This window comes from Denticeps clupeoides, chromosome 10, assembly GCF_900700375.1.
Source record: "Denticeps clupeoides chromosome 10, fDenClu1.1, whole genome shotgun sequence".
NCBI lineage: Eukaryota > Metazoa > Chordata > Actinopteri > Clupeiformes > Denticipitidae > Denticeps > Denticeps clupeoides.
The window spans coordinates 21,727,768-21,750,631 of record NC_041716.1 but is presented as its reverse complement, the minus strand read 5'-3'; the positions used below and the strand labels follow the sequence as shown (position 1 = coordinate 21,750,631).

The window sequence follows — 22,864 nt, the reverse complement described above, 5'->3', positions numbered from 1 at the left end:
AATAGAAAGTCTCATAAAAAAAATAAAATCAAGAAAAAAACCCAGGACCATTTGATTAACCGCCAAGAAGGCAAATCAGATTTATTTCAAATTTCACATTTTTGATTAAGAATGCTTATAAATTCTAATAAATTCACCAAAGTAAATGCTGTCATGTTTCCATGAGGTTCAGAGATATTTTGTTAACTTTGTCCATTGTAACATTTGTAATCAACTGTGCTCATGAATAAATTAATGTGATCTGATCATTACCAGCAGATAAGACCAACAGTCTTGTCTAGAAAAAGCATCACATTTATCTAAACAAAATGCTGCTACTCCTCGATGCATAATAATACTGAAAAAAATATTTTAGCTCAGAATAGAAAAAAAAGGATGTGGTGTGTTCTCTAATCCTCATATGAGGGAACATATATTTTGTGGTCATGTATATCATGTTGACTATGTGCAGGTGCAATGGGAGGAAGTCTTCCTCTTCTGTGGTGTGCGTGGACCTAGCTGAAGTGCCATGTTACAGGAAGCAGCAAACCGCCCCTGGCTTGCCGATTTAGAGCCACGTTTAACTGCTCAGCATTTTAATTGAATATCATCTGTGCAGCCCTTGTTCATAGGAGTGGACCAGATACATCAGTCTCACAGGACACCACCAGTCAGGATATCTCCAGAATACCTGTGAATTATACATTTAAAACAGTGAGGCGATGAAGATATGAGACAATCGGATCTATACAGTATTAAACATTGTGTACTTTTATACTTTCTGAAATTGGTATGTGTTGTTTAAAATAAAAAAGCTGACTACAGGCTGACTACAGTAAATGATGAGTAAATGAATTAACAGTAAATGTTAATGCCATTAAAATAACTTGACTGGAATTTACAAATGTAAATGAGTCGACACAACACTAATCTTTAAACTTCCTGACAAAGGGCCTTGTGGTGTGTGTACAAAACCAATAAAGCTTTTGTGCCAGGAAGTCACTGGTGGAATGATTCATAATCATAATCCCTATAATTTTCATCTAAAATAATGTTTATACAATATGTTTATATTAGGTAAATACATTAACAAGCACATTTTTTATGGACAGTTGTCAAAATGTATTACAGAGTTAATTAAACTCAGTCCTCAAATTCCCCAACAAAGCCTACCTTAAACAGTGATGTTCACCCAGTGAACATGTGGAATCTGAAGCTGGTTAATCCCTCATGAAGATATCTGTCCTTCATTGTAACCGATTTCAAATGGTGCTAGAAACCCCTAAAGACTCTGAACACCAAAAGAAATCGGTCAGCCTTGGTCAGAGGACAATAGGCAACTTTCAGCAGGTGAAGCTGTGCTCTGTCGATCAAGATGAGACGATCAGATCAGAAGCTCTCCCTACCCCAAGAACACTGATTTCAAATGGTGCTAGAAGAACAACTGAAATACTCTAAGCCACCATCTGAAACCAGCTTCCAAGAGGAGTACAGAATATCTTCATTGGCTGCCAGACTTCATGACTTCATCCAGTGGAACATGCAGGAGTCTGTATGGTTGGAACGATGCATTTCCCAAAAGTCTGTGAAAATCTGGTACCATGTGTTAACTGAACATAGATGTCAGATCATGGAAATAAAGGGGCTTGAATCTGCAGTCTGTCATTAAAAACAATTGCTGACAAAAACTGGACACAAAGTAAACAACTGCAGTACTGTGCAGGAGTCAAATAATACTATAAAAAGAATGTTTATAGAATACTATAAACAAAATGCAGTTAATGAACAGAAGAGAAGCTACCACAAAGGTTTTGAAGGGATCATGGAGAACCAACCACCAACAACCTTCTGACTATGTATGTAATCCCAGATAGATTCGGTTACCATCACTTCCAGGACACCTTGTTCTTCTTTACAATGAAGAGAGTTTTAATAACATTGGATGTATGCTTCTGATGATTGTCCTGATGTAGAATAAATCTGGGGCCAAAACATATGGTAATTGTATGATGGACAAGCATCTGTCTGTCTTTCTCAGCATTGAGGACAATTAATCCTGACCAAATGTCCACCTCCACTTGCAGACATGCAGTTCCAAACTGCAGAATTTGATGGCAAATGAGCCAGTTGCGTTTTTAAAGTGTTCTGCAGCATGGCCTCAATCATTTCAGCTTTAATAAAGCACATCACTGGGAAAGACCTTGCTGATACAATACAACTACCTTGTTGCTGTGTTCAGTGTTGCCATTCTGTTCTTATTCTCCTAGACCTCTCAGCAGCATTTGATAGAGTTAACCACAAGACTCTCATGTCCATCCTGAAGAGACTACAGGGCTCAGCATTGTAATGGTTAGCTTCCTACTTTGATGAGTGGTCTTACCAAGTGACTGAATGCCATCTAACCTCTACAACTAATACAGAATGCAGCAGCATGACTGGTTTTCAACCTTCTTAAATTTTCTTACACCACCCCAGTGCTACGCTCTCCACTGGCTCCCAGTAGCTGCCCGCATCAGATGGAAAATACTGATGCTGGCCTACAAAGCCAAACATGGAGTAGCACCATCCTACCTCACAGCCCTTATTATACCACACAGTACCTTGCATTCTCCAACCCTCCAGTACTTCTCGCCTGGTCCTTCTACCGCAGAAGGTATGAGAAAGACAATCATCTAGACTCTTCTTTGTCTTGGCCCCTAGGTGGCCCAAGGTACCTTCCTTACACAGTGCTGTCCGGTCAAGGCTGCCAATTGTTCACCAAGGTGATGATTTAAATGCAGAGGACACATTTTTGTTATGTCACCATATGCTGTGCTACAGTATTAAACAATGAAAACCACTTCACTTTCACTATTGTTTGCTCACTTTACATTTTGTAAATAAACTATGATAATTTTGAAAGTATTCTTAAGTTTTTTCACATAAGCCTAAATCATTCGCACAGTACTGTATCTCTAAAAAGTAAGCTAGCATTAAGCCAAAAAGAAATTGTAGTTGTATAAAAGCAACTGAAGCTTTTACAACTTCTCCAGTTGAGGAAAAAACATGGCTCAGCAGTTATGGACTTAGCAGAAAAGCATGTACTAAAAAAAAAAAAAAAAAAAAAAAAACATAAATATTGTCACTTGTGTTTCAGACATAACAGCAAAACAAATGCCGGTCCAAATACTTGTCCACAATTAATGCTCCTTCAGCATTTTGTTGATCTTGTTGCACATGTACAGCACTATCAAAATGCTTTTGAGGCATCAGTGTATTAAAACTTTATTTAACTTACCCTGCACCAAATATGATACTACTACTAACACCGTAAATATTTCTGGACTAACAGTTCCAAAATATCAGATAAGTAAAAAAAAGTAAGAAAAAAGAAGAAAATCATAATGTGACCGACAAACGCATAATGTCCTCGCATAACAGGACAACATAACCACAGGGCTTTAATGAAAGTGTCAAACATCAGTCTGAACCTAATGTAGACTTAAAAAAAGTCACTATTTTTAGGAATCAGTGGATTAGCTAATTACAATAGGACTAATACAAGTACTTTTTTGACCTGCTATACTAACTGATTGGATTTTTTCTCAGATGTTGATTGATACAAATATTGACTCTAGATTTTGATACTAATTAGCACTGATATTGATACTCAAATTCAAAATTTTCTGCCGGTTCACAGAAATTGCACATAAATTTCCACAGGCATTGCAGCGGGCAGCCCCTGCCCCGGTTACATGGAGGACCCAATGTCTTACATGCGAAACACTTACACATTATTCTTCAGCTCCAAGCTTGCTAGAAAATGTAAAAAGCAAGTGCAGTAGAATTTTGGGCCGAGTCAGGTTCAGGCTCAGGCTCAATTTATATCCTTTTATTTGGGGTCGGGTCAGGTGAGGCTTGTGCATCTAACTTATGGTCTATATTACCCTTCCTTTCTGTATGATTCACTGTTTGTATATTTGTTTTGGTGTTTTGCATGTTGCAGATTTGTTTTATTAAATTGTTTAAAAAATAAAATATTAAATTATTTTAAATAAAAAATTCTCAGCCACCGTTGTCAGGTGATTTGTTTTAATTATTGCGAAAGGGCTGCGAAAATGCTGTGGAGGTGAAACGACGTATAGCGCATGTAGCAACTGCAAAGAAAGCCGGGCCTTTAAAAATTTGTTCTTGTCGGGACGGATTCTAACTTTTCAGGCCCAATTACAGCTCTAATTGCTCAACATGCATATATTTTTACTTCTGTAAAAAACTATTGAATAGTATCGAAAATAGTTTTGAGTATAAAGTACCATCCTTAGAATCGGTATAGAATTTGAAATTTCAGCATCAAAACAAGCCTAATAAACTAATAAAGTAAGAAGACATCCATATCCTTCTTGCATCCACTGATTAAGTGGCCAGTTTAAGTTTTGATTGCTCTTGACCTAGCAAAGATTCTTAAACTTCCATGACCTCAAGACTTAAGTTCACCATTCATCAATTGCTGACCAAGGATATCAATCATTAACATGGCCTGACCATTTTAATACAGTTAATTTCACCTCAATGGAGAGGTAAAACTGACAGTTTTGGCTTGGGCAACTGAAACCTGAAACCTGAATTGTGCTGAGAGAGGTGCGCTTCACAAGAGAAGGGAGCCAGAACACCTTGTGCAGAAATCCTACCCTTATGGGCCCTTTTCACTGACTAAGATTATCTCAGAGCCAATCACCCCGAGAGAAATTACAGGAAATGTAGAATGCAACACCAAAGGCATGTTCATCTCCCTTTCCCTGTTTGTGTTAATGGGCTCTTGTCAGGAGACATGAGACACGCCATCACTCTGACATCAGAAAAATCAATCGTACCGTTCATGGGAGGTTTCTTTTTTCCTTTCTCTGTGATACTGATGCACATGTCTACTCTGGCACTGTGTCCTTCAAATTTTTACCAAATAGTGCCCTTGATCAGACAAGAGACAATGGGTCTACTGTTGTGTAATCAAGACAGGGTGTCCCATGTTGAGTTCAGGAGACGGACTGATCTATGTAGGTCTAATGATCTCATTAAGTAGTGCTGGTAACCTCCTTGTAGGTGGATCTCCAAAGGGCAGAACAATGCAATCTAGCATGATCTAAAAAAAAAATACCAATGTCCAGCATGACTGCAAGACAAACGTGAAATGCTACTTTAGTGATGGATTCAAAAGATTGTCCAGTAATGGGAAAGAAAAAAAAAAAAACTTTCCGTTACCTTTTATGTATTTAGGAACAAGTGGCATTATGTCTACACACATTACACAGAATCTGGACACACAACCAGCCAGAACAAGAAGTTTTTACAAAGTCATTGTGAATATCAGATATCAGTGGTGTTTATGAGCCAGAGCCACTCCTACAGTGCTGTCCCTGGAGCAGCACATGTCTATAAAGAATTACGGTGACTCAACTGCTCTCAGTGACACTTTGGTCTTTGCCTTCCAACCCAATGCTCTCATTAGGAAGCATTACTACAAAACGCACAAAATCGCCAGCGCTGCACCAAAACAACATTCCAATCAGGAATTCCAACCATTGGTGACAGAAGCATTGAGATAACTACTCAAGAGACTGGAGATCACTACCCAAGTCACCTGGAACACGAGAAAGAGAGAGAGATGCTGATTCTGTTGACGGACTGTTTAGAAAGTAGCAGGACCTTCATTATTCCAGCCTCACCTGATCCTTCCGAGAAGTCGAACTACACAACAACTACTACGCCTTGTTCCTTAGCTCTCCAAAATGGAGGCAATGAAAGAAGTGGCAAATTCTGGCAAGAAGCAGGTCTGACGTCACGAGGGAGTGGTGACAGGTGCCAGCCAGTGAACAGACAGTGAGGCATAAAAGATATGGCAGAGAGGTCCTGGACCTTCTATGAATGTGGCCCACCCTCCTTCACCTAAATCCCCTTCCGATTTCCACAGCCGCTCCCGTGTCCCAACCGAACAACAAGTCGAGGGAGGGAGGAGGCTGGCTGCCCAAATATTTTCACATTGGTTTTTTTTTAATACCCAGAAAGAGAGAAACAACCAAGAGCTTGAGACCTTTCTCTTTCTTCTGAAATGGTCCGTAGTGACAGCTGCTGTTCGGAAGTGCGTGGTTCCCTCTCGCTCACTTTTCTCCTGCTTGTTTGTTACTTCCTTGCCCCTTCGCTTGTTGTGTAATATTTATAAGAGATTTAAAGGAACAGTGCTCTCTTTCACCTACTGTCAGCACGGCGAAAACGTTAAACCCTTCAAATTCAGTCAGGTCTGGTGAAGATAGAAATAATCTCAGTCTTTCAGTATAGAAGTATTAAAACTGTGCTGCACCATGATCGTGATCCTGACAATAAAAAACAAGCCATTTTAAAGAGCAATCCTTATAAAATGTGATTGTTCCCTTCGTCGATGACAACAGGTCTGATATCTCAGCTGAGCAGAGTAGAAACATCAGCAGAAAACCCAGGGTCCCGCTGTTCCAGAGTCCACCCATCCTGGCGGCAGAGCGCGGGCGCCGCGGGGGTCACCGTGGCGTTGGCTGCGCTGTGTCCGTGGAAACCAGTCCACGCCGAGCAGGCATCCGACAGCCATTCTGACGCAGGCGGACTAAACAGGAAGAGCGGTGGTCAGGCCGCAGTAACAGAGGAAGAAGATCATGAACGCAGGACAAATCCAGATAACACGAGTGGCTCCACCCAGCGTCATTATGTGCAGCCTATAAAACTCATAAAACGTCAAATAAATGCAACTTTATGAATAAATCAAAAAAGAAGAGAGATACTACTTGAGGAGATATCTCTATGAGGAGCTCTCGTCCAATCAGGAGCGGCCCTCCACCTGCTTGCTGTTGCCCAGCCATTGGCCGGCAGCTGTCGGGGCAGCGCCGCGCTCTGATAGGAGGAGTGCTCGGTCACTCGCGCCCGGGATGCTGCTGCTTTAGGAAGTGTGGCGCATGTGAACTGGACCGGTGCCAGTGCAGAGTCACCGAGAGAGAGCGAGGTAAACAGTCTCTGCCCCCGCTCCCGCGGCCCTTCTAGCTTCTTCTCTGATCCTTCCAGCGAAAAGCCCCTGCGGTTGCAGACTGCGTCACGGTCTCCGTCTCCGGCAGCCGCGCACGACGCAGGAAGAGCGACTGCCACCAGCGCGTCACAGCAACGTATGCTGACAGTGCCGACACCATTCCGGGCTCCGGCCGCTAGTAAACAGTCCCCTTCTCATAAACAGAGACGCTGCGCAGCTTACTGACCAATCGACTGACAGGTGCCGCCGTCCACGTCCCCGTGTCGCAGGTCACATTTACAAACATTCGGAAATACGCATGGACACACATATTTAAGCAATATGTATAGACCTATAGATGCGTATTTACTCATTCCAGGCACGTACGCAATAATTATGCTCCAAAATCATGCTGTTGCGTAGGCCGAAATAATTCCCCACTCCCAAACCCGCTTCGCCTTACTACGGAGAACCTTCCAGAAGCAGAGAACTCTCCCTCTGACGCCTGTCCGAAGCAAGCGCCCCACTACGCCTTCAAAACACAGCCTGGCAGGCAGGAGGAAAGTGTGTCACATCCTCAGCATCCATGTTGGATCTCGGACTCGACACGGCACGAAACCTCTCGTTCTAGCGCTGAGACGAAGGAAGCGTCGAGAGGAGGAGGATGAAGGCGGCTCTGACTCACGTCCACACTCAGGTACAAAGCCTGGTCAACCAGAGGCTCCTGCTCTCCTTGCTCCTGTTTTTGCCTCGACGTGAAAAAGTGACGTAGCAACTAATCCAGAACCTCCCTCTCCCTCTGTCTGTCTCTCCTCCTTCCCCTCTCTCTCTCTCTCCCATGCACGCACTCTATTTTCATCTTGTTGCAACAGCACAACTGCCCTATTGGACAGCGCAGTCGCAATCGCATGCATGCAAGTAGTCTCAAACACACACACACACACACACCTCCCACAAACACATGTACAGGCAGACCCAAACACACTCTCCCCCTCCCTCCCTCCCTCCCTCAGTGTGACGCAGCACTTAATTCTCTGGGCTTTTTGGACCCATGTTGTGGCTGCTGCAGCAGCTGTAATAAGAGTTGCGTTCCCTGGAGAGGGGACGCTAGTTAAAGGGACACAGCTGTCCCTCCCTTGTGTCTTTCTATAATCACCTCGCACCTCACCGCAGAGCCGCCCTGCCGATTGGCCGTTCCTCTGGAGTTTGAGGAACACGCTCCTGTCTCTGAGCTAAATGGACTGTGCCTAGTTGGTCACATGATCAGGTGCGCAGCGAGTCTGCGCAAGGTGGGTTATGTAAGAGCTGGGATGCTGCTTCCCCCTTCATCCCACTACAGACAGCTGAATCAGGACGACACGACTGAACAAACAGGGGGAGGATTTCAGAAGAACAGGTACCGCCATGCCAGCATCCTACAGTGGAGTCTGTTCAGTGAAGGACGCTATAACACGTCTGCTAATGCCAGGGCAGAGGAGAGCAGAGCTGTGCTACCACGGCGCATTTCCTGGACATCCGCTGCCCACATGCAAGGGTAACCGAGGTAATGGCCATCATGTCTCTGATCAGAGCTGACATTGTGCATGCTGGAGGTTCTCTGCTGCAGGCAGCTGCTGGTTCGTGGACTGTGACAAGTTGCAGGTTTTAGGTCAGGTCATGTGAATGTAGTGGGCTTTTTTCTTTTTTTACTATAGGTACTGAGGCTGCAATAGTCCCAGAACTGACAGGAACAGAATGCGTGTATGTTCTAGCTTAACCTTACAAGTGCAGGGAGAACTTCTGATATGTGTGTGGGTGTGTGTGCATATATGTCAACAGATGCTGTAGTATTGTATGTGTCTCTGGTATCAACATTTTAATACATAAACTTTTAATACACAGATTATTATATATATGATACTGATAGACCATGATATTGAACTAGAAGAATGCAATTCTACAAGTATTAGTACATTTCTGCAATCATGGCAGAATCATCCTTAGACAGCACTGTAAAATAATAAAATCTTAAAATTCACATTCACAATATGTTCATAATGAATTAATCCTACATTGTATGTAGAATTAAACAAATCATGAGATGACCTTACAGATGAAGTTATTGATACCAAATGAAGACTTCACTCAACCATAAAGCAGACTTGAGTTTTGATGCAAGCAGAAGTCTTTTGCTGAGGTTACAATGTGTAAGAATTAAACAGACATTTTAAAGCCTTAGTGCAAGAGCGTCTGCCAAATTCGGTAAATGTACATTTACAGCTTCCATTGTGTCCACTGCAGGATTCGTTCACACCTCTCTGTGTGTCCTACATAGCAAGAATGGAACATACCCAGAGTTGCAGGCACTCAAGTCATGAGCCAACATACAGCACGTTCTCACCGTTACCACCCAACATGGCAGAAACTGGCTGTTTCAATGCACAAGTGTGCCGGCCATTCATTTACATTTACATTTTACATTTACAGCATTTATCAGACGCCCTTAACCAGAGCGACTTACAATCAGTATTACAGGGACAGTCTCCCCCTGGAGCAATTTAGGGTTAAGTGTCTTGCTCAGGGACACAATGGTAGTAAGTGGGATTCGAACCCGGGTCTTCTGGTTCATAGGCGAGTGTGTTACCCACTAGGCTACCACCACCACACCACATTCACCCCGGATCCAGCCAATCACACATCCTCAGTGCTGAACGCATGTAAACATGTCAGGGAAGGGTTAACATTTCAAGTGGCCCATTGTTTACTGCTTCAATAATGAGAAAAATGCAAAATCCAACTTTTCTTCGGCCATGTGAGGTCATGCAGATGGATGGATGGCTCATGTGACAGCGGGTAACACCAATCACGGGGAGATGGCAAATACAGAGTGGCACATAAGCCGCTTATAGGTTTAAATTAACAACAGCTGCAGATATGGGACAGTAGCAGCTGGTAAATGCCACATGGATTTTTAAAACAGGTAATAATGAGGTTGGAGGAGGAAGCGGACTTGTAACTGGAGGGTCGTGGGTTCAAATCCCGAACTGTCAAGGTGCCACTGAGGTGCGTCCCCACACACTGCTCCCCGGGCACCTTTCATGCACCCACTGCTGACTAAGGGTGATGGTGCACATTTACACATTTCAATACACATTTCATTAAGTCACCATGCGCTGTGCTGTTCTGTTCTGTTCAACATAACACTTCACTTTAATATTCTGCACATGAATAGGCAAATACTTCATAGAAGCCTTCTTTTCATAACTTCAGCACATAAGAAAGACACCAATGAAAAGGTTGCTTTGTTGAAGTCAGGACCAAACTAAGCATTCCTATGCTGATTAATACGCAGACATGCAGAGTCCAGTAAGACGTGGGAATGTTTCAACAAAAGCTCGACAGGCAAATCAAACCAGTCAAAGTGATAGATAAATGGCATTTAAACAAGCACACACATGAGATGGTGGCGAGCACTGTGTTTGACTTTCAATAAATGAATGCCACTAATAGCGCACTCGTCTTTGTAAATCTTTTGGATGGCATTGCCAACAATTAGTGTGACTGACGTTTTGCCAACAATCTCAGGTAATACATAAATAAAAATCTCCTGTCACGTCACATCCGACAGCAAAATCCTCTTACAAATACATCCTGCCGACTTACGTGAATAACATATAATTCACGTAACATCACTCACAAGTTCCACAAGCTATTGAATCAATCAATAACATTGTGTTGATATAACGCTTGTTACAATGTACATTGTCACAAAGCTCCTCACATTAGAACAAAAGCTCAAAGTGAGAGTGGCAAATAAAAACTCCAAAAATAAAAAAAACCTTGAGAGGAACCAAGGCTCAGCAAGGGAAACCAGCCCTCTTCTGGCCACTGCTGGATTATCCTGGGATGTACAGTGAGATTTATCCAGGAAATATAGCATATAGAGTTTATTATATAGAGTCCAGTTATGTATTATGATGTAATATTGAGGTTCGGGCTGCGCAGAACAAACGATATGCAATATAAATTTGGCCAACGGGACAAATTTTGATCATAACGGCCTACTGCACAAATATCAGTTCCTTGTGAAAATGACAATGTCTCATCACCTGTGCGAAACCACGCCCACTTGCAGCACAAGCTATTAGTTTCAGATGAGAACATAAAGCGCATGGCAGGGTTTCTGTGGATCTTTAAAAAAAATCCTAAAATCGAGTTTGCAAAATAATAAGGCCTTAATATCATTAAAAATGACTAGTAATCCTTAAATTTTGAAAAAAAGTTTAAAGGTCTTAAAAATACTGCAGACCCAATAAATCCTTAATCCGCCGATCACTGGTCCATGCATGGAGATTTTAAAAATCACAAAATAAAAATAAAACTCTACAGAGCAGAATGCAGAAAATTATAAAATTTTATAAAATCACTCACATCATTCAAATACCTGGTTTCACAGAATATTCTCTCTCTCTCTCTCTCAATATATATATATATATATATATATATATTACACACACACACACACACACACACACACACACACACACACACACACACACACACACACACACACAGACAGACATTGTTTTATCTACACATTTATGCTATATGCTGATGTATCTGCTGCAGTGCCTTTTATATGGACACAAGTTACCCTTTAAAAACTTTTTTCATTTGATAATTTATAATTAGTTTTAATATTGGTGATTTTGGCATACAGCTCATGAAAACCCAACATTCCTATCTCAAATAATTAGCATATTTAATCCGTTTTTAATACAAAAAAAGTCAACCTTCAAATAATCATGTTCAGTTATGCACTCAATACTTGGTCGGGAATCCTTTTGCAGAAATGACTGCTTCAATGGAGGCAATCAGCCTGTGGCACTGGTGAGGTGTTATGGAGGCCCAGGATGCTTCGATCGTGGCCTTAAGCTCATCCAGAGTGTTGTGTCTTGAGTCTCTCAACTTTCTCTTCACAATATCCCACAGATTCTCTATGGGGTTCAGGTCAGGAGAGTTGGCAAGCCAATTGAGCACAGTAATACCATGGTCAGTAAACCATTTACCAGTGGTTTTGGCACTGTGAGCAGGTGCCAGGTCATGCTGAAAAAAGAAATCTTCATCTCCATAACGCTTATCAGCAGATGGAAGCATGAAGTGCTCCAAAATCTCCTGATAGCTAGCTCCATTGACCCTGCCCTTGATAAAACACAGTGGACAAACACCAGCAGCTGACATGGCACCCCAGACCATCACTGACTATGGGTACTTGACACTGGACTTCAGGCATTTTGGCATTTCCCTCTGCCCAGTCTTCCTCCAGACTCTGGCACCTTGATTTCCGAATGACATGCAAAATTTGCTTTCATCCGAAAAAAGTACTTTGGACCACTGAGAAACAGTCCAGTGCTGCTTCTCTGTAGCCCAGGTCAGGCGCTTCTGCCGCTGTTTCTGGTTCAAAAGTGGCTTGACCTGGGTAATGCGGCACCTGTAGCCCATTTCCTGCACACGCCTGTGCACGGTGGCTCTGGATGTTTCTACTCCAGACTCAGTCCACTGCTTCCGAAGGTCCCCCAAGGTCTGGAATCGGTCCTTCTCCACAATCTTCCTCAGGGTCCGGTCACCTCTTGTCGTTGTGCAGCGTTTTCTGCCACACTTTTTCCTTCCCACAGACTTCCCACTGAGGTGCCTTGATACAGCTCTGGGAACAGCCTATTCGTTCAGAAATTTCTTTCTGTGTCTTACCCTCTTGCTTGAGGGTGTCAATGATGGCCTTCTGGACAGCAGTCAGGTCGGCAGTCTTAGCCATGAATGCGGTTTTGAGTAATGAACCAGGCTGGGAGTTTTTAAAAGCCTCAGGAATCTTTTGCAGGTGTTTAGAGTTAATTAGTTGATTCGGATGATTAGGTTAATAGCTCGTTTAGAGAACCTTTTCATGATATGCTAATTTTTTGAGATAGGAACTTTTCATGAGCTGTATGCCACAATCATCAATATTAAAACAATAAGAGGCTTGAACTACCTTCAGTTGTGTGTAATGAATCCAAAATATATGAAAGTCTAATGTTTATCAGTACATTACAGGAAATAATGAACTTTATCACAATATGCTAATTTTTTTAGAAGGTCCTGTATTAGAGGTTTTAATTTTTGCCAACGTCAGATAACAATTCACTCTTCTCTTAACCAATGTAATCAATGTTCATATGAAGCTATCTTCTGGTGCCTGTTGGGGAACATATGGAATGTCGCAGATCAAAGTATGTTATTCAATAGGAAGCACAGATATTTTCACAAAAGTTATACCATACACTTCTGTGCTGGTTAAAAAAAAAAAAATCAGCTGTAACATTACACTGTAAAACACAGAGTTTAACTGAGGCCTTCAAGCAAATATGGATCATTTCCATCTCCTGATGAATGCTGTCATTATTCTCATTATACTCTTCATCTCGGCAGGTTGCTCAACAGGACCAGTTCTGCTGGCCTCTCCATCTGAGGTGACTTCCTTAATGATGCACTTGTGTGCGCACTGCTGCTTCCTGTCTACTATTTATAACGTTGTCATTCGACAGGCAGCAGGTTCACTTTAGCTGTGTCATCTCTCCGGCATGATCTATTTCCTAAAGCGGAATAAAGACGTTTAACATGTCAGGAAATAAGCCAATTCACAGAGTAACGCACAACATGTTCACTGTCATGCTGACAAAACCCTGATCTTTATGTGCTCTGTAAATATCATTAGTCACCTCTGCTTGTGTCATGGAAATTTTAGAAGCCACGACTTCCGTATTCTGAGCTTTGCAGTGCTGACACAAAACCAGGGGTTAGGACTTATGTAATAGGATAAAGAGCACTGGACACACCCAGTGGGATGTACTGATAGCTCTCAACATTATTAGAGAAACACGTGACGTTGAAAGGGAGAATACCCTTTTTTTTATTTGTATGATGCATTGTTGAACGGAAGCTGCCAGTGGGACACATACATACATATATACATATACACACACACGTGTGTGTGTATATATATATATATATATACACATAAAACAACTTTATGTTATACAATGCTTGTATTCCTGATCACAAGTTGCATTATATTAGCCCGGATTTGACATTTGTCCAGCTTGCAAATACTGACACTGTCGCTATGTTACCCAGCATTACATAATATGTTTGTTTTATCCCTTCACTTGGGCTTCCGGCTTGATTAATAGTTAACAAGTTGAGGTTTCTTTAAAGTCATTTAAAATGTATAAATGTATTAATCTGGCTTCTATTTAAAATATTAAATTATGTTCTCATCTTAAGAGAATAAGTGTTAATGACTGTATATAGTGTTTTGCAGCGACGTGAGCTGGCGGCTGCTGGATCGGTGCGGACTGGCACGACTGACTGGAATCAGCACTCCTCGCTTTACAGGATCTAAAGGCCTGACGTCAAGTCTGCTCTGCCCCATTCTTTCCGAAACACAACAGATGGACGTGCCAGGCCACTGTAACTTGAAGCCACTCCCTGCTGCATCTCTCCCAACATTCTTGGGGAAAATATGTCGTTTGTTACAGCCATCTGCTCATTTCCAGAAACCCTTCGTGTGACTTGTATTGCACGTAGAGCCGCATACATCAACTGTAAAATACTAAATAAATTAATGTGAGAAGGTGAACATGGTGTATAAGCGCGCAACAGCGCCACACAGTGTCGAGAGAAAGCAGCTCTTTGTTTACGTCTGTAATAAAAAGTGCGCACTACGTCAACCAACCCCATTACAGGCTGTTTCCAAAAACTAAAGGTTCGGATAATGACAGCAAATCACATGTTTGCTAGTATTAAGTACCGAATGACTTTTTTGAAAACCGATTCGTTCTGCATTCTAACATTATTACCAGGCTGTAGTTCCCAACGCCAAATTCTTACCTGGCGAAGAGTCGGCGCGACGCGTGACTTCAAATCCACGTAGACGAGAAGAAAAAATATCAAGGGGAGAAGGTGCACAGAGACGCGTGGACGTCACGCGAGGCTCCGGTACACGCCGTCCTCCGCCGCCGGACACGGGAAACGCGCGCCTGCGTAACGTCGTACGGACGCGCGGCGCGGCGCGCACACCTCGCGCAGCACGCGGCCGCGCGCACAACATGTACTCGTTACTCACGTACAGCGCATACGGACACATTCCACATATATTTTTAATCTCCGTAAATAAATAAAAAAAAACTGAGGGATGTGTGTGCGTATGCTATAGCAAATTCACGGTAGGTGTCGTGCTATTTGTTTAATGTATACGTACCTCATAGCATCCAGCTGCTCCCGGATGACGGGCGGTGGGACGCCTGTTGGTCCTGTGTCAATTCTCTGTGGGTTTTTTTCTGGGTTTCGTGGTATTTCTCACGCGCCTTAGCTGAATGTGGCAGAATTTTCCACAGCGCCACATTTAAGCCCCGCCCACTCGCACACCTCCACCTTTTCATTGGTCGACGCATCTATACGTTTCACTGCGACGTTTCAACCGAGAATCACGTGCGTTTTGACGCATGTTTACAAACATTTGACTCAGCCGCATCAAGACACACAAGAAGACACACCGTTGTCATTTAAATATGTTTAGCGTTATTAGATAGAACATAAATTCATAAAATCACTTAAAACTGAAAATATGTTCAGAAATTATTATATCTTATTGACTCTCTTAATCCTGTGCAGTGTGTGGCCGGTCCCATACATGAACATGGGCACATAAAACATATCTCATGGTTTTCCTGTTTTTAGCAAAGAGATTTATGACACTGTGTTATCTGATCATCTGTTACTATTTGAAGTTGTCTTGTACTATCTGAAACTACACTACTGGAGCTATCCGAGAGCAAATGGAAAAAATAACGTTAATGGTTAAAAGGACATTAATTAGGACTGCCTAATTATCAAAAACTGTAAATGCCAAAAATGCCAAAAGAAAACATTATAGTGTCAAACTGTCACAATCCTTGTGTTTTATTTAAGACAGCTGACTCTGTTATTAATGCACCACAGGCTGACTCTATCAAGCCCTCACCTACAACCTGGGAATATATTTTACATTTTTTTTATTAAGAAGGCCTCTTCCACTAGGGCTCAAATCTCTGTTTCCGTTCCCTGCCTAGCTGTCTTTGAAAGGTTTGGTCCTGTGACCGAGCTGACGGGGAAGGCAGCGCAGAGATGGGACATAACGAAAACAATGATTTATTAACAAACACAAATAAACATGGCGCAATGGCTGAAAAAGGAAACAAGGGGAAAACACAAACTGGCACGCAGGCGTGTGGAATCGCCACTCAAACTCAAACACGAAGGAACTCAAACACAATCAAAACAGTTGCCAGGAAAAGTTCTCGAACAGAGTTCATGAAAATGTTGGTGTCTCTTATCTTCCTGTCTGGATTGGCCACAGGTGATGCCTCCAGCTGAGGCCAATTCTGACAGAGCCCCCCCTCCAAGGGCTTCGTCCTCAGAGCCCCAGCATTACCATCAGTGGTGGAGGCGGGGCGGGCGGTTTTAACCACAGGGCTCCTGCCCTTGGAAGACCTGGACCCTCTGGCTGACTTTTTACGGCACCTCTGGCCCTCTGGCATTCTGGGATACGCTGCACATCCCAGCTGGCAGTGCAACGAGTTTCTCTCCCTGCACCACCCGCCAGTGCTGCGTCTTCTTGCACAGAATCCTGACTGCCACTGGGTGTGGTTCTGACTGATCGAACTCCACCCTCAGTCTCTCTAGAGAGTCCCGAAAACCCATCTTGTCCGTCTCTCCCTGCTGCCACAGGGCTGCACCCCAGGCCCATGCTGACCCAGTCAGACGCGTGAGGATGGTGGTGATCTTGTCCGCGTCTGAGAGGGAGGGAAGAGCAGCAAAGTACACACCACAGGATGTTATGAAAGATCTTCCCCACCCACTCACCCACTGACATTGTTGTTTCCGGGTTCCGCGGATTCTCCAGGGGTCGACGTCATACCGTGGCACTGCTCGCCATCAGCCATTACTTAAATATCTTGATGATATAAAAGCCTGGATGACTGTTAACTTTGTTTAGATACCTTGACCCAGTATAATGAGCCACTTGCCATGAATTGATAGTCAAGCTTAATCAAGCTTCTTCTAACTGAGGCATCTGGCTAAAATAAAGCCTGTTCTTCACTGGGACTGTAATACATGCCTTTGTCACCACTCGGTTGGATTACTGCAATGCACTTTATATAAAAATCATAGTTTTTTTTCTGCATCATTACTACTGTTTGGTTCTTATTTTTTATGTTTTTTTTTAGAACAAAATCATATTTCATCAAAATCATATCATATCTTACTTATATTATCTTATCTTATAGGTGTTAGTGCTTCTTCCATCATGCATGTCCAGAGGGCGCAAAATGCTGCAGCTTGTCTTTTCTCTGTCTCTCGGAAGTTTGAGCACATCACCCCTATTTTAGCTTCACTGGCTGCCCATTTAATTTAGAATTCATTTTAAAATTCTCCATAGCCTAGCCCCATCCTATCTCTCTGAGCTGCTCCAACCTTATACACCCTCTTGTCCCTCAGGTCAGCCAATCAGCTGCTCCTGAGTATACCCAGGACTATCATGCTTTTTCTGTAGCAACTCCCAAACTTTGGAAATGCCTCTAGAGATTCGAAAGCCTTTTCTCTGTAAATCCGTTTGAAAACCCATCACTTCACTCTGGCTTTTGACACCTTATGAGATATTTGGACTTTAGCTTATATTTTGTCACTTTTAGTGATATGTTTTATGTTTTAACTTTTATTTTGATTTTTTTATTTATCCTGTATTTTATTTTGTTTTATGTGATGCTAGTTCTTTTTATTTTTTGTCCTCACATATTCACTGTACAGCACTTTGGTCCTGTCTTGGTGTGCTTTAAAGTGCTTTTTAAATAAAGTTGGATTGGAGTTGAACAAACAAATGGCACAACCTGCAATCAACAACTGTGTGCAATGTTACTACCTGATTTGGACCGGTAACCCAATTTGGACTGTGCATGTGTACATGCGTACTCTGAAAGCCAACATGGTACGGCCGAAGCCTAACCCTTCTCCTAAACCTAACCCTAACCATTGCACATGTGCATGCATGTGCAGTCCAAATTGGGTTTCCGACCAAATCCAAGAATTAGGGACATGTGAACATTTCCAAATATGCTTTAATTCACAATTTGTGAAATTATAATTTATAAAATAAAAGATTATGTGTAAATTAAAATACCTTGCCACCAGTAAGTGACAACTAAAATATTATCTTTTTGGCACAGGGTCCAAAACAGAGACCAGTGTCCTTGTAAAAATGACCCTGGGCCCTGTTATGGCCCCTGTGCCGGTAATAATTTATTAATTTGTAATGGTTATATGGACTGGCATGGATGGGAAACCAACATGAAGCAACGTTTCACAAAGACACATTAGAGCGCTATCCGCTTGCTGTTTTGAGTAAGAGAGTGAAAGAAGGCCGAACTAAACTAAAAAAGTGAAGTATGAAGATGGAGGTAAGCAACATGATTCAATTTCAAACATCAAATTCATGTTTCACTGAGCCGCACGAAGACTTATTTACACAAAATAATGCAAAATAGCTGTCGCATTATAACTAGCAAAAATCTAAAAATCTGGAACACTATTATGGATGGGCGTCTTAGGGGATTTCAGCGTTGAATCCAGAAAGACCAAGGCTCTGAACTTTGATGCATTTGTGGACCATTTTGTAGGGCCCTATGAAATCTGTTTTATTTTTTCCTAAATTCCGTTTTTTCCATTTTAATTCTTCAGAATTCCATGTTTTCCATTATAAACTTATTCCAACCTTTATTCAGAAACAGAACTAAAATCTTTAGAAAAATGCTTGCTCTTTGAGCTGTTATAATAATAATAAAATAAAAATGGACTAAGAATGCAAAAATGTGAGCATGTTCACATGCCCCTGTCTTAGACTCTCTCTTTTTTTGAGGCTGCATTACACATGGTGTTGATGTGGCAGGGATGCAGAGGTAAGAAGTGAAATAATTGTCATTGTGAAACACTGCAGCACAGCACACGGTGACATAACGAAATGTGTCCACTGCTTTTAACCATCACCCTTAGTGAAACACAGCGTGAAAGGGGAGTTCTGACCAGGCATCAGGTGTGGTCTGTTTTAGCACGTGTAAAAACCACGTAACGCGTGGTAGTGTTGATCACATGCACAGACCACTGCTTGCTGCCTGCCTGCACTGGCTGCATCAGGCAACCAGCGTTAGAAACAGAATTGAAAGCGATGCTTTTTTTACGTGTTTAGCGTAAAACCACACGTTAAAATGCAGGCAATTATGACCCATATGGCCTTGTATCTTTCCTGTACCTGCGCTCGTTTTGTTTGCCTCTGGCCTGTCTACTCTGCAGGCATCAGTGAGAGACCGAGTATGTTTGCTGTGGTCTGCGCTTAACTAAAAGTTTTTGTAATAATCAACTGTCACGCGACATAATTGATTATCAAATTACTTGCCGACTCTTAGTAATGGATTTTTATCAATTTAATTGATGTGTTGTTGCAACCCTACAATATTGTAAAATAAAAGTGCTTCACATTTGACCTCAGCATAAAAAAAAATTCAAATAAATAATGATTGAGGAGGCTCTCAGAAGTTAGCTTTTTTTCTCATATGAGTTATTAACTCTAAGTGTTCTTACGATTCATAAAAATAATTTGGGTTAGGGCTGCACGATTATAGCCAAAATGATAATCACAAATATTTTATCATGACAATTAATGACAGTTATTCATTATTTAAAATAAAACACATATGTATTCTCTTTAAAACAATCAAACTCAAACCTGAGTTTATTTATTTTACAAGGTTTAATCCCATTATTCTAGTTTTGTCATTTTTTTTAGTTTTGTCAATTTTTTACTTTTTTAAAATGATTGACTCATTTTATTTTTTGTTGCTTCTAACACCCATGTACAGTGTTCTTCTTATGTATATCTGTGTGTCCTTTTATGCCTGTACAGCACTTTGCAGTGAAACGGCTGTTAAAGTAATCTAGAAATTCAGTTGATTTAACTTGTATAGTTTTTTTTAAACTGTATACAATAAGCTAACTATAAAATATATACAGGTGTCAGAACAGAATCTGTGCCTTTGCTATGTGGTGAAGGTGTGAAGACATATGCTCTGGTTTGTCATATGAATAATATTATTTGTCAAACTAAATTTCGTACATACAAGATGATAAAATATTACACCTGGCGCTGGTGCTGACGCGTGCTGAGAGGCTGAATGCAACATCTATACCTCATTTTCACTATGCTGGTGCCAGGTGACGGTTCTTGTGCTCGGCCAGTGCTGAACTAAGAACCAACCGCATTTACACTAGACAGGAGCTCAGTGGGAGTCGCATGATAATATGTCACAGGCCCACTGAACAGAGATCCCAGCACCTAATCAATTACATATTAATATAAGGAAATTAGGAACCGGTATGGGAACCAGAGCAGTGGAAAATGGTACAAGTGTATAAATCTATGTTGTCATCTACTGCTGTCAACATTACATCTCATTACATTATGGGCCAGTGGTGGCCTAACATTTAAGGAAGTGCCCCCATACTCAGAAGGTTGCCGGTTCAAATACCGATCCGCTGAGGTGCCACTGAGCAAATCACCATCCCCACACACTGCTCCCCGGGCGCCTGTCATGGCTGCCCACTGCTCAAAAAGGGTTAAAAGCAGAGGACACATTTTGCTGTGTCACCGTGTGCTGTGCTCGTGTGCAGTATCACAATGATCGCTTTAAATCACTTTAAATTTGACATTGCCGCTTGTGCACACTATGCATTTGTTCACTCCCTTGTGCCTCAAATATCGCCAAAAATCATGATCATGATTAAAAATCTGCAGCCTGTAGACTGTGGAATTCTATGGACTGTGTGTACTGGATGTGCTTAAATCAAAATTTGACATTAAAAGCACTATAATTTTGGGCTAAATAACAAGTAAATGTGGTTGTTGTTGAATCAGAATAACAGAAATTTATTGTTTATTTATCTGCGTATTTAGAGCTGTAAAATGGTTGATCAGGAAATGGTTTGCAATGCATAGTTTCACCACAGAAGAGATTTTTTAAAATCTAAACTGCAGAGGGCGATGTTAATCCAAGGAAGGATCATGGTTAACATGGACTTCCTGACACACCCTTTTGCATAGAGCAGGGCATGCTTCCATGGAGCTGTCAGGATTGGGATGTGCATGCTTGGAACACTTTAAGCAGAGCGTTCCAGTCTCATGCCAAGAAGCCATGTTGAGTAATGGACACAGGAAACGTTTTGTTTTTTTTTGCTGTCACACACTGGTTCCAGTAAAGGTGTGTCTTTCAGGAAACTTCTTCAGGATATGGAAGGCTAAATGTGGTGTGGTTTTGCTTCTCATGGCAATGACAACAGAGTAAGCACATTGACCAGTGGTGTTCATAACTGATGTGAACAGAAACATGAATATATAAATTCACAAAACTCATATTTTTAACCCATTAAGCCAGTTGATCCAGTCTTCCGCCCAGTGTGAGTATCACTTTCATTTATTTCACCCTGGGGAGGCACCATTTGGAATATCCTGCCAGAGGATCTGCAGGTATTTAAACCATTAAGCACTTTTAAGACATATCTCTTTAGCTAACCATGTACTTTTTTGATCGTTTTTATATATATTTATTTGTATCTTCATCTCTGTCTCCCCAACATTGTTAAGCACCTTGCATTTCTATCTGCACAAATGGTGCAACATCTATAGTCTCAATTATTTAAAGATTGGGTTTTCATTTTCTGTCCTCATGATGCATGGTGGGGATTAGAAGCCTGGAAGACAGGCCCAACCGCTTAGACATCCAAATGACTGGGTTGCCTCGGTTCTGCCCCATGAAGCTTAGTTCTCCAGAGATCTCATATTGGCACTTGTTACTGTAGAATTATGCTTGAGTCATGGGCCGAGAAATTACACCCAGACCTCTACTCAATCCTGCTCACGACAAATCACTGAAAATATCCACTAACCTGTATAAATAACAACATGATTAAGGCACGTGTAGAGTAGCAAAATGTAAGTAAAGTAGAATAGGTGCCTAAATAGCTACGCTATAACCACTTTAAAAAACAATAATACTGGATTGCAAACCTGTACATACTTTTTGCCTGGAAGGTAAGAAGACACATTGTTATTTTGCATCTATGATGTCGGTTTGCATTAATGAAAAGGACAAGTACAGTCCTCAGATTTAGCACCAAAGGCAGACTCTTTCCTGAGCTCCACTAGCCATTACTTTGTGAATTCCCCTGGCATCCAATTAAACAAAAATTCCACTGGAGAATTTCTACATAGCTTCTCTGTAATCAGAAGGTTGCTGGTTCGAATCCCAATCCACCAAGGTGCCGTCCCACACTCTGCTCCATGAGTGCCTGTCATAGCTGCCCAATGCTCACTAAGGGTGATGGGTTAAAAGCAAAGGACACATTTTGTTGTGTCACCGTGTGCTGTGCTGCAGTTTTTCCCAATGACAATCACTTCAATTTCACTTTCATAGCAAAGAAGGACTCAAGTTTCAAAAGGAATACAATAACAGTTTTGTCTAGAGATCTGACTTAAAACCTATTACGAAATGTTACATTTAATAAAGGGCAGTTGCTTCTACATAGATGAGACACGAGGCACAAGTGCATGACTGTTTATTAACAAAAACATAAATGAACACAGGCACATAACCAATATCTCTGATAAATTGGATTTTCACTGACTAACCACAGCAGATGAGCGAAAAGGCAGTTAGGAAGTATGGGGGCTTAAATAAGGAAAGTAATTAATGATGTTTACTAGAGGTGTGAACCTTCACTGGTCCTTGA

General features: G+C 41.7%; 3 long non-coding RNA genes across 3 annotated transcripts; 1 reads left to right on the top strand and 2 right to left on the bottom strand.

Annotated features, from left to right (window-relative positions):
- Positions 1-55: 55 nt before the first annotated feature.
- On the bottom strand, positions 56-1,377 carry LOC114798212 (uncharacterized). Its single transcript, XR_003751032.1, has 2 exons — positions 1,153-1,377; positions 56-670 (listed from the first exon to the last, which is right to left on the bottom strand). It is a non-coding gene; the product is annotated as an uncharacterized LOC114798212 (long non-coding RNA).
- A 6,656-nt stretch (positions 1,378-8,033) lies between these two features.
- Positions 8,034-15,939, top strand: LOC114798450 (uncharacterized). Its single transcript, XR_003751064.1, has 2 exons — positions 8,034-8,522; positions 14,303-15,939. It is a non-coding gene; the product is annotated as an uncharacterized LOC114798450 (long non-coding RNA).
- Positions 13,073-15,381, bottom strand: LOC114798451 (uncharacterized). Its single transcript, XR_003751065.1, has 2 exons — positions 14,882-15,381; positions 13,073-13,584 (listed from the first exon to the last, which is right to left on the bottom strand). It is a non-coding gene; the product is annotated as an uncharacterized LOC114798451 (long non-coding RNA).
- Positions 15,940-22,864: the final 6,925 nt, after the last annotated feature.